The sequence below is a fragment of the Tubulanus polymorphus genome, chromosome 1 (genome assembly GCF_964204645.1).
Source record: "Tubulanus polymorphus chromosome 1, tnTubPoly1.2, whole genome shotgun sequence".
Classification (NCBI taxonomy): Eukaryota; Metazoa; Nemertea; class Palaeonemertea; order Tubulaniformes; family Tubulanidae; genus Tubulanus; species Tubulanus polymorphus.
The window spans coordinates 25,122,218-25,140,773 of NC_134025.1; the positions used below are offsets into that span (position 1 = coordinate 25,122,218).

Below are 18,556 nucleotides of genomic sequence, written 5' to 3' on the forward strand. Positions count from 1 at the left end.
AAATTATAGAAACAATTTCAATACTTGTTTTTATTTACCTGTTTCATGTATATCGATATGAAATGAAAACGGATCCAAGTTCTTCAGTAGACTCTTGTGAACTTGTGGCTAATGAAACATCGCATGCTAAAGCTTTTTGACTTTTTCGATTAAACTGGGTAGTTTTGTGCGGTAATTTTCGTTTTTGCGCCGCGCAAAAAAACGAAAATCACCGCACAGAAACGGACGGAAAAAACGAAGTTAGTTTTTTGCGACATGATTTTTGCGTGCGTATTGCATGGGTTCTTTTACTTGGTTCCAATCAGACACCACACATAAATGCTGCTGAGATTCAATTTATTGAAACTGTTCGTGCGTTTATCAGTGTATTGTCACTTAGAGGTGAAGGAACATGATTAATCTATCCGACGAAAATTTAGCTTGTGGGGGTGCGTGGGTGGAAGAAATGTTTGTTCCGAAGATCGAGAGAACTAAGTTTGCGATCGTACGCCATCTGTACTGAAACGCGAAACTTTTCGATCATCGACCGCTTACCACGATCAGTGGTGGAGCGCCATATGCGCCTCGCTGCAAGTTTAAAATCAATTCATACGTCATTAAAGAGTTGAATCTGAAATCCAAGTGTAGTAGACCTACGATCCGCAGTTTGGTGGATATGGAACGGCTTCGCCATAACTACGGTTTAATTATGAATCTATCTCACCGGTTCGTATATCTATCCTATTCAATGAGCATTTTCACGTCTTAACTTTTATAAGATCAGTTAAGTTACTTCATGAAAGAATATAATATATATATATATATATATATATATATATATATATATATATATATATATATATATATATATATATATGTGTTTATAGATTTTCATTGTATTATTATTATATTATTTCAATATTGTTAGATATGCGTTATGCGCCTTAGAATATGTGTAGAACAAATTTTCCAGCCGCATGATAGTTGATGGCTTATAACTATGACACTTGGTGTATCAACGCTCATAGTTCAGGCCACTTCAAATGCTTTCATCTCGTGGTGTTCATAATACAGCAAAGATACAGCGGGCGATTTTCTAATATCTCTGTACAAAAATTGAGATATCGAGCGCGATCTCATTCCATCCAATATATTACATCGGCTCTCGAATTTCTGGTTCAATTGTACTTCAGACGTAGTTTGGTTGCGTCGGCTCTTTAGAACGAAAGGACGAGATGGCTCGGACATTTTCCTATCATTCGATTTCGGCGAAGAGCCTACTCGTCCAAATCAACAGAAAATTGCCGCTGTAACCACTATGTTTTTTCGTCGCTTCTTATCAATATACCAAGTTATGACACGACTCGATCTGATAAAAAGTGATTATCGAACTTTTCTGACATTTTTTTCACGTACAATCCAATATACCAAACTTGTTACTACTTCTAATTCCCGGTACTGTATTTGAGCGCACATAGCATTTATTTTGTCCATGCTCTCAGCCCAAAGGAGATTATTTATCCGTTTTTAGCCATGATATTTATAAGTTTATCCCCTATTGGGATTTAGTATTTTGTTTTTAATCCACAGAGAATGAAATGGTTGTAATCAGCATCACTAGCTAAAAGCTGTTGAGTCCTGTTTTTACATTTTAGTTAGGTTAATGGCAGGGTCCAACTTTTGATGAACTTTCCAAACTTCGTCAGAAGAATTAAAACTAATAAAAGCAATCGAACATTGTCGAGTTGTATCAAGCAAATAAAACGACAAATATTAGACTCGACCTGCTTTAGTTTCAACTGCAACATGCATATTCTTGATCAATTTGTTCTCCAGATTTCTATCAATTAAACAGCCGAGTGACTGCATTGTTTGATTTCGTTTTATGCATTTGCGAATTTCAATGTATAAAAACACGCGTTTTGGATTCTTAAAATGCCGAGCCGAAATGCGATAGGCTGATACATATTTAATGCGGTTGCCATCATTCCAAATCCAAATTGGCATTATTAATTGAAAGAAGGGATTTCGAAGGCTGACGTATATATGCATGTATATGTAGCGGATGCAATGGGATTTGCTGTATATGCACATGTATATAATAAATCAAATAACACGTAATGCAACATAGCATAATTCATGTCAATAACGCTAGTCGATTTGCAATGAAGTTAGTTTGGATAGGCGCAATCACATTTCAGGACAACAATAATGTCAACTGACGCAACTTGAGTGCTACGAACGTTATCATGGAGACTCTTGATACTAACAGAGACGTCACAGTATAGTTTTTATGTCACAAAACGATCACTTAATCTGATCATTTAAGCTTTTAAACATGGATCTCTCGACTAAGCAATGATCTCAGGTCGTTATACGACTATAACATTCACTATGATATAAACTAGACTCAGCGAGCATTATGATAGTTACGAGTACGTCTCTCAATTATGATTGCTAATTAGAAAAATTGATGTCATGTGGCCGACAATAGATACATCATTTTTCGTGCCGGTTGAAACTTCAGCGGTTACTCTCGCTGAAAATGCATGCATACACGTTCTTGTAATTTTTTCAAATTGGCGCGAATTTGGCCGTTTCTCGACATTTTTGGTCGGAACTGTATACAATTTGTCTTTGAATAAAGCTGTTCATATGAAATTACATCATTGATGGTATTAGATGACATATCTTATACACGTGTAGTCTAACATATAATATTTTTGAGGTTAATAGCATATATCTAAGTGAATCTTATAAGGGCTAATGTTATAAATAATTTGTTGAATGGAAGCGGACGAAATTAGCACCGCGGTTGTTCCCCGCTGGTTAATTTCCTACTTTCCTGCATCTGCATCTTAAGGCACGTGTAAAAGTCACGGCACCAATTCGCTGAGGATGCGACAACTGACTTGGAACCATCAATTTACCTAATGCGTTCCCCCATAAGACGAAATTGGAAGCCGAAGGCATTGATCATTACACACGCCGCACAAGGGGTGCAGGCGACGTTCGGGAAATTGTAAATGCCGTTGTATCGGTATAGTATATGTGCATTATATGAACGTTAATTGTTTCAGCATCCTGAACCTCGTTAACATTAACAACTAGTGACGAATAGCACGAAAACAGCAAAACAAAAACAAATTGGCGAAAACGAATCTATACATATACATATACACACGGCTATAAACCGATCATTCGCATCATCAAACTATTGACCAAGTTTTGCTTCCTATTTGCATTGTACTTCAAGACCACATTCATATATGTATAACTTCACTTGACAAGCCAAAATATGGCCGGGTAAATTACCGTGTTGGCGTTAGTAAATCTGACATTTTATGCCATGTGATCAGACTTAAGCTACAACTTGTACTCTTGAAAACGTATTGGGGCCGATGACTCGAAAATAGCGTAACTGTCTGTCACCAAGTAAACTGTTTGTTCTGAAATATTTGCCTTCATCGCTCAGGGAATTTAGGTACCGGGTGTTGCCGATTTATCAACACTTGTAAGCAAGCTGGCGTACTGCGCATCGTGTCGGGGTCTTCGAGACCTATGGGCGCGGGTCGATGCAGCAAACAATAAACAGTACGTACGTCTTCGTCAACTACTGGACAAACGAACTGCGCTCCACCCATCAATGAAACTTGGACAATGGCTGAATATTTAATAAGTACATATTGTGTTGCGCCATTAGCAGTCGAAGTTAACGTTGGATGCTGTTATCGATTCTCGAATGCTTCGATAGTCGTTCTGTCACGACCCACACGATTACAGTTTCAGTTGAATAAGTACCACTAGTTTGGGTGAAGCTGATCGTCGAGTTTTCACTGCGGCAGCAATTCAAGTCTGCAGCCATTACGCATAGCGATACGTCTGTCAACGGTAATAAAACTCATTCTATCGTGTAATGACTCGATAAAGGGGCGACTATAGCCTTCGATGACACGATATCAAGTGACTGGCTACCCATAATTCCAATTGCAAGGAGCGTTATTCCGGCTGAAAATCAATCGTTCAGTGTAACTGCTGAAGGAGCAGAGAAAGTTGCTCATCTTATAACGCCGTCGCCCTTATCTTCGACGCAGTGGTCGATCAGTGGTATTTGAATCTGTGACTGAACGCACTTCGTCGTCGTCGTCGTCACCAGTCGAGTATGCAGTATTAGAGTGCAGTAGAAATATTAATTCACGAATTGAAAATTGGAACGCAGTAAAAACAATAATTAGATAATTCGCTGAAGATTTTTACCGCGAATTATGTTGTAAAAACAGTGAGGATTAGTTTAGAAACTATCGAGAGGATTAATTGCAATATAAAGGTATGTGAATTATAGTATAAACAACGTAACAGATGATCGTGCAGCCGTTTGTCAAATTAAATACGTATTATTTATCGCTCTCTGTATGCTGTCGTATTGGTAAAATAACACATATTCCAACCATCAATTCTGAGCAATTACTAGTCCACTGATACGCAGATCAGTGATGGATGGTGTCATATTTATCCCTAGTGACTAGTAATGAAATTGTTAAACGATTAAAGATATCTCACGTCGGCTATCACTCATACAAAAGATTAGTCAATACTCTTGCGAGAGAGGGAGAGAGAATTTGCGTTTCAGATGACCAAGTAAGAATTTGGGGATTTAGATTCTCGCCGTTTCATTGCAGTCATAGTTTTATATCATGTACATCTCTTGGATATATCGCTAATTTACTGCCTATTTGTTTTATTAAACCGAATCGGAAGTTCTACATTCATGGTTATCAAAGTGTGGTCTCAAAACGATTATTTTGTTCACTTGATTTTTATTTCATTGTATCATATAAAATTGCAGACTTTTTCGCACTTTTTCATAAGTATCTGAGTTGGATAATCATCAATGTTATCTAGAAAGCTGTTGATAATCAATTTCTATTTCAGCCCTTAAATCTACATTTGAAAAGCCTAATTATGATTTAGTAGTATTTATTTCTGTCAAAGTTGTTTACAAAGTTAAATGCCGATATTTTTCTCATTGTTAAGCCTTTAATTGGTAAGGTCTATTGGACTTACTCAACATCTATTTCGATGATGACGAACTTAGTTTTAAGTCAGGCTCACTGTACCCGTGTTTGCCTGTTGTTTTAATTTGTACACCTCCGATATGAACGCAGCGGCGATTCTTTCAGAATATTATTCAAAAATCAAATCCCTAATGAACAATGGCATTTTATAACACAAAATACGATGCATAATTAATTGCATATTCGTTTTCCGGTTAGGGTCTCCATTACGGTTATACCATAAACGGTGTATTGATTTTACGAGTAAAAGTGACATACACACGGAAATTTTTTACCGCCAAGTATACGCGTTGGGTAGAACGTTTGTATGCATTTTTTACATTTGAAGAAAAAACCTGGATGTGCTTTCGAGCCATTTTACCACCTTTCCCATCGCGTTTAATATACATATTATTTTTTAACCGGTCTCGTGGAAAATTGTAAACAGCTCTTGTTGCGTCATCTGCCGTGATACCCCAGGGGACGAATTCGTATAGAATACAGACTGTCATAATTTAATAAATCAGCTATATCCCGCATAGATGTTTTTAAATACGTAGAACTACAGCGCTACGCTATGCATTCTGAATTAAAAATCTGCATCGCATTCAGTACGGATTCTAGTACGAAATGATCTATTACCAAATCCTAATCATCACAGCTGCCCCGGCGGGGATAAGAATCTTGTATTGTATCCGTGTATCTCTTTCACCGACTCTCAAAACGCAAGACTTTAATTGAATATCATAGAAAAACGAAATTCTGGAGGCAATAAATGCTTCTCAAAATGTCTCTCAAAGCGAAGTGAGAAACATATCCGCGTGAATTAATAACGCGCATGCGCACGCGGTGTATTACCGCCGGTTTGACATTTAAGCAAACATGAAAACTGATAGAAACGAAATGAGTAAATATACTCATCAATAGATGAAATATCATCCGAAAATACTGTTCTATTTTCATAGCTAACTAAACATCAACCATATCGACATTTCATACATTTATTTCCAATCGTTCTTAAGTGGGTAATTATATAGAACTGAGATGATTTTTTTCGATGCGCTCGTCTTTTTACGAGGGCATAAAATGCTTTCAACGCATCGGGTGTTTTTTCAGCGCCGCACAAACGCTAATGATCGCTTCTGAATTGGAGAAAACGTCTTCGCCAATATCCGGCTATTATTTTTGCACGACTGGATACTCTGGCAATAAAATTACCCGTCGGTCGCGAATACTCGGGCGAAATCTACCAGTTATTAATTGCTCCGTCGATCATTCGCAGTCGGATAAGATACACTTTCATTCAGCTTCCTCTTTACAGTAATACGAAGAGGCCACCCGTTAATTATAGAATGATGATATAATGTAGCTTTTTCCCCCAACTCGGCGTGTTTCGATATTTCGAGGGGGCATTTTAGTGCTTGTATTTTTCAGACTAAGTTCATTTTCGTATGTCGGTACACACGCGGCAACTTTCGCAATAGTTTCGGTAAATGTGTCGTTAATTTGCGATTTAACGCCTTTTATGGCTTGAAATAGTAGTTACCCGGGTGGATTGAAACGAAGGCGCTGACTCTCGTGGCTCTACCAGTGCGTATCGTTATACGACCGGCTTTCACGGCGTTGCGGTAAACGGAATAAACCGCTGGGTACAATAATAATCACCCTCGTGGCTGGAGAGACGTGTTATTATTTTCTCGAATGTTACGTTCGGGTTTTTAGGGAAAGAAATAAACAACGTCTCATTCATAAATCTTCTCGTACGAAACGTATGGATGTGACTGCTTCTATTAATGTCCTATGTTTGGAACACATTTTGTTATTGCTAGCGAAACTACACGGGACTTCGCGGTAGCATCTATTATTCATATTTTGCCACGCACGTTCCAATAATGACATTTTGGATTTATGAGTTGTTAATGCATTGTTTAAACGGCCAATTTCGCGGCTATGCAAGATTTATAAAGATTCTTGACTCAAACACGAATATCCGAAAAGTCTTCCTTATACATTACCTTTATTACCTTATACATATCGGATCTTCAATGAAATTAATCAGCCTTCATACATATTAGATTAGGAAATGATATTCATCCGGCCTAGGAAATCATAAGTACAAGTACTTTTTGATGCGAGTGTCGTGGCCGTTGTTCTGATGATAATTTTGATCTAATGAGTTTTCACCATTGACTAAAAGAATACGTTCGAATCGATATGGATAATTTTATAGGCAGAGATGCGCGTAATCTGATAATATTGTGTTCGCAACATAATGAAAAGCCCGAAGAAAATGTATTTTTAGCCTTTAAAGATCATTATTTCAAAGGCATGAATACAAAAACGATCGTCGAAGGCAAATAGCGCGACGACAAGAACATATTTCCTTTCAAAGAGATGGGTTTATAGGAGGTTATCCGTGTATTCATTACACGCGTTTTCATCAGCAGATTTAATTTCTGGCGTGGCTTTTGAGAATTCGCCAAGTCGTCTGAGTTGCGTCAGCAATGAATATATTGCGAATGTAAGGTTTTAAGACGAGTTGCTTGCTTTCCATCCATCAACAAGATAAATTTCTCCATGTCTAAAAAAGCTTGTCGTCGAGATACCTGACGCGACGGATTAGCTAATTAATATTAACGAATCTACACGACAAGTCTATTAGATTATACAAGACATTCGCGTTTCTGGAGTTCTGCGTCCAGATGCGCACCTGAATGATTCCCTGGTGCTCGTGTCCTACTTTTATGACGACTGTCTACGGATCTTCGTCTGTGGTGCCAGAAAATAACCATTTTGAATCAACTATAAATGCACGAAGATATGTGAGGATATCTAAACTTAAAAATAAAGAAGTGCTCGACAAAAAGTATTAAAACCTAGCATGATATCCTCTCATATGACAATACTTGAATCACGAATCTCTAATGGATCGCAAAAACTATAATGTCGTCGGGCTTTTAAGTGACGTAAAATTTGACGATAGAAATCTTCATTTCACCGCACTTGAACCCGTTTCGAGTGTGCTGAATTATGGATCCATCGTGTGTGTATGATCGGAGTTAAAGTCGTGTGTGACTGTGTATGGTATCCTATAAGTGAGAGAGTATCGACGGACCTTCCGTTTAATCCGCCATCCAACTTCACATTTGAACGACATCTGTGCAAATATACATATATTCCACTGTTGGATTTTCGAGCGCCAGCGAAATATTCGCGCCTCATACAATTATGTCATCATATCGTATGTAGGATGAGATTAATAAAGGTAAATATGGGATATTCATTTGCACATCTGGCTTCAGGAGATTTCATTTCATGTCATGGAGTGTCCAAATTAACACGTGGCTTTTTCCTTGGTGAATATAAATCGTCATTTTCATCTTTTTAGAAATCTTAAAATAGGGATTGACCGTGTTATTTATTTGATTGGTAGATTTGGTTTGATTTGTTTTGATTTGGTGTCCCTTACAAACCCACCACACCTGCCGGGATCGAAACAGGGCGTTTGATTTTGAAATCGGAAATCGAAGTATACATAGTTGCGTGATCGGCGGTCGATACAAAATTTTTTGTTCAAATCTAACTATATTAACAAATAACTATATTACAAATATGTGTTGTCATTTTCATCTTTTAACCAAAGCGAGATCTCCAAAAATTGGAAAACGTATTTTGTGGTTAATTCCGACCAGAACGATCACTCAAATTTGCATGGCAGCTACGTTTTGCAATTTACAACTTTACCAATCGCAGTACTTGTAGTAGTTATACGTAAATTTTAAACTACCGCTGAAATGGAATTAGTTTCTTGTATAATACGATCAAAATACGTAAGAAATTTCGTACGCACACGTGAATATTCATGAGTTTGGAGGCCAATAACGAACTCATTTAGTCTATATTTGCTTATCGACGAACGCCCAAGGACAGCAAACTTACCATTAAAATCACTGAAGCCAGATGTCTGAATACAGAAGTTTATACCGAAACCTCTTGATCGGCAAATTTAAGATCGATGTATTTCCTTCACTTCTAACTTGCCTCAAGCGGTAAACGCGTTGGCAATCCTCTTATACAGAGTATATGCTGTACATGGCGACGTCTGATAGTTGAAAATCTGTCGCGGTAAATCTTCTCTAAGATTTTCATTTTAGGGCGTTTTGGCGATTGATACAAACAAGTTCCGGTTACTAGAATTGATTTCAGGAATATGGCCATTGGTTTTCAAATTCTGTTAAAGAAACCATTCGTTTCTATCGGAATACGAACCTGTGATATCTTGTTATTTTCCCCGATCAAGAAGTCAATGTCCTTGAACAGTAAGGAGTTTCTGAAGAGTGAATCTGAATAATACACTGTTGTGTGTTGGTATACACATCATTCACAGAGCGAATCTGTTCGATAACGAACGTTTAAAGCATTCCTCTCGGAGTCCTCTTGAATTCGCTGCTTTCCTATTTTAGTGACATTGATAGCCGATTGAGCGATATTGATGAGCCGCCGTATAAATTGAACGGCGAATTCCCGCGATCTTTCGGGTTGCTGACAAACTCCGACGAGGCGCGAGCAAACTCGGCGCGTTTCGAATTACCTCAAGATTTTTCAATCGAATATTTTAGAATTCCGATGAGCGCCGCGCTTTTCGACAAAATCGACGCCGATATTGCCGGGGAAATAAATCAGCAGGCGAGCTTGATACTCGATACGAAACAAGATTTCTAATCGTTTAGATATCACCGCATCTCCCACCTTTCTAATTACGGAAAATTGTTCCACCCGCGCGTTAGTGCAGAGACCAAAAGCAGTCACAGAATTTGTGAAACATACCTCACATCAGGATGTATGGCTGCCTCTGTGTAAAATCCCCTGCGATATATACCACTAATTATTGTAGTGACATCTAATTAATTGTCAATTAGATTCCCCCTTCTAACTGAGCTTATAACTAATGAATAGCGTCACTTGGCAATTTGATGACGTCATATGAGCGTTAATGGAGGCAGCCATCTTTTCTGCAAGGCCCGATGATATGCGTTTGAGCTGTATTCTCATTATCACCAGTTAACAAAGCATATTTACTTTTGATGGAAGCTGAAATTAACAAACAGACAGCACGTATTGGATTGTAAATCAGTTGCACAGTCGATGTTAAACCAGGTACATTTGATAAGCAAATACTCAAAATCTCTCATAATTTGACATCTGATATTTACGGCCGATGTCACGAAGGTATAAACTCATACTCGATAACGATGATTTCCCCGTGAAACTAACGTGTCACGAGAATGCTAACTAACATAAGAAACATCAGTTATAGAAAACGATGGCGCAAGTTTCATAAACGTATATCCAATTACTGTTTTCTCGGAGCTTGATAACTGGTACTTACGTGGGTTAAATATAATGTTTTTTTCTGAGAAAAGTAGAAAACTCTCCCATTGCCGAAGCTTCGTAATGTTTATTTCGTTCGCAAAAGACGTTTCAAAGCGTAGGCGTACGTTTTCATCATGGGACGTTTTTAGATATTTTGTTCAAAGCGTACCGAAACAGACAACCCTGATTCTGGTGAATGGCAACAATATTTGCGAGTACCGCTTTAAACTCAGAGAAGCCTTAAGAATATTGATGATTAAATTTGAAGCGAATAATGTTCCATGAGTATCGTAAACGAAGGGTGAGCCGTAGAAGATCATACAATCAATCCAGAATGAAAAAATGTTCTGTTAGAAGTGAATATATTCTTTATACAAGCTATACTGAAGGAAACTTGCTAATGTCTGACTTTTCAACTGGAATCGGACACAAATCTATCACGTGGTATTGAGCGATGACTGTGCTGAAAGTAAATCTCTACTTTACTTATCAATTTTCCCCATTAATGAAATTTTCATAAATGAAGTTTTAATTCCTAACAAGTTCGTAATAACCAACTTAGTCAGTAAACCTATAATATTGACCAACTCTGTAGATCGAACGTATTAACGAATATTAATGCTGTTTATTAATCAACTATTGCCATGGTCGTGATGTGATTCAGTTTGCTTTGATAAAGTGAATTATTTATATATACGTATCTCCGGTCGCACGTAAACATAAAGTGGACAATGATGTTGAATCTAATCGTGTTGAATATCATTCATCGTCGGTTGCTGTAACCACGTTCATTCCCATTTACCAAACAGCGCTGGGTTTAAGATTATTTATCTATTTTCCTCCTTCCATGATCTCACCAGGGTAAAATCACTAATTCTACCATGTTGGAGACTTCAAATTAAGCCGCGATCACACGGAAACGATTTGGCCCGGGTCAGGATCGAGCCAAATTTGGCCCGTGCCTAATTAGAGAGCGCGCTCACACGCAAACCATTTTCCATCCGCCTTCAGTGTCGGCTTGTGCGGGTAAATCATAACCAAGGATGCAACATGTTGAAAAGTATGGAAACAGTCATATTTTCTATCTTACCACTCAAAGAGTGCACATTCCTGAAAGCTGGACAATTGGCTTCGACGAATAGATAAGTTGATAAAATTTCGGCTTCCTATAGGCCTATCTATAGTGGCGTGACGTCACCTGCGTGTTTCGTCGACATTCGCGATCAATTGGAAGAAAAAATCGACTATCAAGTATCGATGTAAATGGGTTAACAAATATTTCTAATGAATCAATCGATCGAACAATATAGGAATACGGAATAAAACATGATAATTCCACGCTCCCGAGCGCAGCTGCAATGATGTTGATAGGAGCAAATTATCATTCTTGTTCTTGTGTTCGCGGAGACAGCTGTCAGAGCGCGGATTTTGCTGATAAGCGAAAAACTACAACGCAGGGGTTCTTACATGATTCATGAATATCAATGCTCCACCCAAAATTTTTAAGTGGACTTATGAAAGGAGAATTAAATGTAATGAATTCTCGTTGGCAATAACGGTAAATATGATATACGCTTGTCTATAGAAATAAGGGGTCATGGTAATTTTCAAAAAATCGAAATGAAGTTGTTTGGGGTGAGCTAGAAATCACTCTATTTATATATTTGGCCCTGGCTACTGTCTGAAAAGAACCGCAAAGGATGTTAATAAATAGCGCTTGGTTAATCAACAGGCAAAATCAGAAATATGGTTTTAGTTGTGCTCATTTTCCGGTGCAGGGAATCTTCGATCAACCAGTGAAGGTCGTGGGGAGTTCAGCAAGTCTGCGGTTTCTTGATAAACAATCGCCTTTGGATATATCTATTTTCTTAGAAGAATCGTTTCAAATATGTCTGTTATGACGGAAAACTAATAATTAATCGTTTTACTAGTGGTCGAATATCAAGTTTGAAACGACCGTTTGATCAAATGGATTTGCTCTTAACGCGTATAAAAATGACGAATTGAGATCGTCGCCGACATGAAATTAATTTGTTCGAATGATTAACAAGCAGCTGTATTTTCAATAAAGCCTGCTAGATCTAGAAAACGGTATACACTAATCACAGCTATTGACTGATCGAGAATTATATCTTCAATGCACGCATTCACCGAGCGTGGGTAGAAATCATCAGCTTTTCAGTATGAATCTGAAACTAGAGGGGATTTCAATAATGAAATGATGATTTTATTTAAGCGCATTCGAAAGAAATCTTTGGTCCGATTAATCGGCGCCAGCATTTTATCGGCGATCAATAAGTGCATTTCATCCGATTTAAGGATGTCCGATTTTATCTGTTGAAAGTTCTGTCAATAGTTTGAAGAAAAGAACACAGAACTTTGGATTAATTTCGAAGTACAAGCCCCACTTCAACGTCGACGTTGTTGTCGTTTAGATTATGATATTGTGGTTATCGATTTTGAAAGAGAAAATAGAACGTGATGAAAATATCGACGAGAATTCTGAAATCAATGTCACTGTCATCATCACTACAGGCTTGTGAGAAAGCTTTTCGAAATATAAAAAATTGATCATTTCACCACCAATGAAAATCAACATCTTCTTCTATAACTGTGGATTAACGAAGCCGAGACTCTGCAGCGCTTTCTAATTAATTTCATATTTTTATCATCGATCCGAAAATCGTGGCTGATTATTTTCTAGATAAGTTTCTGTATATTATTTCAGCTGCAAATTCAAAACTGATATAGATATAGGCAATGACCCAATTAAGTAAAAAGTAACGACTTTGGGCATAGGTTTCCCGGGTAGGATCTATAGGGTCTGATTCAGGGAGGGGTGCACCCCAAAATAGGGCATATCATATAATTAAAAAGGGTACTCCGAAGAAAGCTCATCGGAAATTATTAACTCAATTTTGAAAATACAGAAAACAAGCTTATGAATTTAAACATTGTTAGGTATCAATTTAATATTGTTCATTTTCACGTGAAATTTCAGGGCAATTTGACAGTTTAAGGCGAATGTTCCCCTGCTCCCTCCCCTTGGATCTGCGCCTGGTTTCTCTATGTATTGGCATCCTACTGCTTATATGGCGGAGCTCTACGACTCGATCATAGATTTCGCCGTTACATATTCGGCTCAACTAACATCGAAAATCATCCTCCCCATAATCATAATCCTGAAATATGTCAGACCCAGCTTTCGTGAATAAGTTGTGCCTAATCGTCTTTGGTTGTAACCGACTCGACGGCTGATTCAGTTTCCCTGTTCATTATTGACACACGCGCGCTCCGAACCAGGAATTCGATTGCAGAATGAGCGCCATTAAGACCTCAAAATAAAACTAGATTTTGCAAGATTATTTTTGAATAGCTTTCTTCCATTCCCGGGAAAACACTTCATTTGTAATTGTGAAAATTTAATTTATTCAGAACTTTTTTTTGTGACATGCTTAGATATACTAGCCGTATAGATAACAAATCTCTCATCAGCTATACTTTCCAAATACTTCGGAGCTGTTTCTTTATTCTTTTTATCAAGAAACTGTAATGCATATGCCATATAAGCCCTTTCAGTTCATCGGGAAGCCTTTAGAATTAGATGTAACATATGGTTTTGCCACCTTAAACTCCGATAAATCATCTTATTTGAAATATATACACCATGAAATATGTTTTCAATAGACTGCTTAAAATGAGATATCGTAGCAATATAACGAGATGACTTGAACGCGGAAATTATAGAACATTTCTATTTGGCTTGTAACACAAAACCGATACGTTCCATGTATGATATGTATATACCAGAAAAATTACAAGTAGCTGCGGTGATTTCAATACGAGTTCCGACTCCTACTACCATGTACTACTACTACGTACTACTGCTACGTTTATGAAAGAATTTCTCTGAAATCGGATAATTGTATATACGTTATATACTATATCATTATGTACAGAAAATAAATGTCCGCAATTCAGTCTGAAAATATGCACATATATCTTACGCCATAATTTTGTGATATGATATTCAGCCGCTCGGTATGACGTCACGAGTTACCGGTAACATCAGTTGGTTATGCTTGGTCGTAAATCAGGTTAGGTAAAGCAGGGAGGCTGGGTTGAGTTAGGTAGGTCAGGTAAATCCCGGTTTCTCGGGTTTACACACCTGAACACACGCCCATATACAACTATAAACAGACAATATCGCGAAATATTTTGCTCGGGATTCTTTAATTTTTTTCTTTTTCATTTGACTATATTTCTCTTAGTTTTTTAAGATGGCCCTTCGATATGAATTAATTAATCATTTTATTTTTGCCAACCCCTTACCCCGAAAGGGTATATAGTTGACTACGCATTTAGCGCGGAGTTGAGAGTATTTTGGCGTTAGGCAAATTGAATCACGATAGAGCGAGATACTTAAGTAGAGCGCGTAGGGGCAATCTTATCATGACTTTTGACAGGTTACGCGTACAACGAAAAAATATCGTTAATTCAGCGTGTATACGGGGTACCAGCGATGTCAACATTATTTATCGTCTGGTAATAATGTCATCGATACAAACGATGATGGGATTTTCGGATATTCAACGATCGAACACATTATTACACTAGAGTTGAAACGTGTATCAGCCGTTACCTTCGAAACCAGTTATAAATCGTGACATATATGCTTCGATCTATCGCAATTTCAGACTCGATTCGCAGATGAAATTGTACTCATATCACGTATATATGTATGTTTATGACGACCTTCCCTCATTAATTTGTCAAGTTTGCCCGAATAGCCGATAATAACGCTGGTGAATCAGTTGTGGCGAAAATCGTTATGTTAGTCGTTGTGCTTCATGCCGTATCAAATCCTCCACCACTACAGTCATCAGGTCTACCTTTCACACTAGGGGCAACATGCTAAAAACGCCACTCAAAATGAAAGTTCATCAGCGCTGCGAGCAATCTAAACAGCGTTGGTTTTCATCAAGCGACTTTCAAAAATACATAGCCAAAACAATGAAAAAATATATTGTCAGAACGTATTGTTAAAAAACTCAATTATGCTTTGAAAATTAACTATTTTCTGATAATTCCATTGAATTACTACTTGATCCGACAATGTTGGACTTTTATTTTCAATTGATGAAACACACCGTTCAGCGAGCTCGATTGTGCTGGGTTTAATTAGCTCTCAGACGTCGTTAAGAGTAGGCGTTTGTTGATTAAACCACCAAACGAACCCCGTCACTGGCACCTGCTACCCTGCCTTTCGTTCTGTTTATATCTGTAACATTCGATCGTTAGATAAGACAACAAACTATCAAATTAGAAAATATCGAAAATATAATTACTGTTTTTGAAATGCGAAAATAACCAACTGTTTCTGCGTGGAAAAACTTCTTAGTTTCATTCTATATTCTTTCTGTTATACCCTTTCTGTTTGTTTACCAGTTCAAATAGCAATTATTTTTTACCCTTTTCTTTACTTAATATAGGGATTGTCCATATTATTTATTTGCTTGGTAGGTTTGGTTTGATTTGTTTTGAGTCCATTTCCCTCATAAACCAACCTCATCTGCCAAGAGCGGAGCAGGGGGTTTGATTTTAGATTTTAGAGTTGTGTGATCGGCGGTCGAATTTACAGAATTTTTTGTTTGAATCGAAGTACATAATTAGGAATTTCGTTTTTTGCTGTTTCTTCTTTTATATAACCCAAATAATGGAGCATATGATTATATGTATCATGCATTTCCGCCAAGGAAATAGATTTGATGCAGCGATTTTTGCCTGGTACGGTACATCTTTTACACTCGCCGATTAGGCTTAATACGGTACCCTGACGTTTGATCTTGCGCCAGGTTCACTTAATACCACTGCCTGATGACATGTACTACCCAAAGATGATTATGGAATTTAATCTAGGAATTGTGTTAAGGGAGAGGAAATATACGAAATATCTGTTCACAGATGTAACCATGTAGCTGTTCTTCGATGAAAAGATCGAAATAACTTACAAACTGACCATCTTTATTGTGTCATAAATGTTGACACTAGATTGAATAAACTGAAATGAACTTTAAATTCTTATTCTTTAAGTTAAACCTAACGATAAATAGGTCTAGGTGTTGCATTGGGAACAGTATTGCATATGCATACGTTATTTCTACCTGGCATCTTGAACGTGGTATATATGGCAAGGGTGATGGAAGCTCACACTCACTGAGCAATATTTCTTGCGTGCGTGTGTGTGTGTTTGTCCTTTCGTCACAGCGTATTCTCCGTTTGACAGAAGAACGCCATAAAAGAGGTTAAATAATTAACGAATGCAGCGAACTAAAAGCAAAGAAGATAAAGGATTATCTTGTGCTTCGTAATGCAAAGACAATGACCGAATGACTTATAGATATGCGTATGTCTGGATCGTGGATTATACATATAGTACACTCTATAAGTTTACAAAGATCGAAAATCTGTTCGATATTCATTAGTCGTCACCCCAAGACCCATGCCAATAGAAAGTCTTTCCATTGATTGATATATCGACAGCTAAAATGACCTTTGAGTTCGACTTCAAAATAAAAGATGAAATTCAACTGAAGAAATAACCAAAAGGCACAATTTTAATACAATAATTTCTAATAGTATTTTGTGTCATATCTTTTCAGGGCAACGAACAGTAGCCTGGTGTTCACGACTACTTAATGTGATTGAAAATGAGTACTATCATAGAAGACCCCGGAATTCCGTTGGTAGCTGCCAACGGCGGCTTCAAGAAGTACACAGAAGCTGCGGAGGATGAGGAAACTGCGGTCGGGCATCCACCGGCCATCTCGACTCCGGCGCCGTCACGTTTCGCTCGGCGGCGCAAGAACAAGAAAAACCGCTTCGAAAATGTCGGCCTCCGTTTAGCCAAACGTAAACAGCTATTCGTAAAGCGGAGACTAGTTTGCGATTTGGCGCTCGGCTTTGCGCTCGGCGGAATAGCTCTAATGATGTTGGAAACGGAACTGTGTTTGGCCAGTAGAAATCAGTCAGAGTACAAATCTAGCATTGTTTCATTAATGCTGAAGTCTTTCATTACTATTTCGACGGCTATATTAATCGGCTTTGTAGGTTGGTACCATTACCTCGACATTCGGCTCTACATGGTCGACAATAGCATGGACGATTGGAAACTGGCGATCAGCTCATCGCGAGTATTCAAGATCATTTTTGAGATGCTGATATGTTGCATTCATCCGTTACCTGGTAATTATGACGTAGTCGTCACGGTGACGAACCCTATTACGAAACTGAAATCATATCAGTATGTCGAGGTTGACGTCATGTTCTCGCTACCGATGTTTTTGCGGTGTTAATGGGTTTGCCGTGGTATCATGTTAAACAGCAAGCTGTACACCGACGCTTCTTCGCAAAGTTTGGGCGCTTTGAATCGTATTAACTTCAACTTTCGGTTCATCTTCAAATCTCTGATGACTCTATACCCAGAATACGTACTCACTATTATCATTGTTGTTCTCTTCCTGTTGGCTAGTTGGGCTCTGCGCGTCTGCGAAATGCCAGATCCACTGCATACAAACTTTCTAAACGCTATGTGGATAATCGCGATCACCTTCCTATCGGTCGGGTACGGTGACATCGTACCGAATTCAAACTGCGGCCGAGGTATTGCGGTACTCACCGGAATCTTCGGCGCCGGTTGCACGGCACTGGTGGTGGCCGTCTTGACTCGCAAACTTGAACTCTCCCGTGCCGAGAAATACGTCCATAATTTTGTCATCGATGTCGAATTAGACAAGAAGCAGAAACACGCCGCGGCAAATATCGTCAAACAAGGATGGCTGATTTACAAACACAAGAAATACGGCACCGCCGACGAAAAAAGAATTCGCTATCATCAACGAAAATTGATCAAATCTATCCACGTTATTAGGGAGGTAAAAACTCAACAACGTCGCCTCATGGACAGTGCTGTAACCATGGTCGAAATGGCACGCAGCCAGCATAGTACGCATCAGATAATGGCGAACATGATGCAAAAAAATTCTGAAATGAACAATAGAGTCAATCAAATGGATCAAAACATCAAACTCATTGACAGCAAGCTTAATGAACTCCATAGAATTATGACGGCTTCGCAACGAAAACCTTAA

At 38.2% G+C, this 18,556-nt stretch overlaps 1 pseudogene; it reads left to right on the forward strand.

Moving 5' to 3' along the window:
* The first annotated feature begins 17,116 nt into the window (after positions 1 to 17,116).
* LOC141914328 (small conductance calcium-activated potassium channel protein 2 pseudogene) lies at positions 17,117 to 18,556 on the forward strand (annotated as a pseudogene).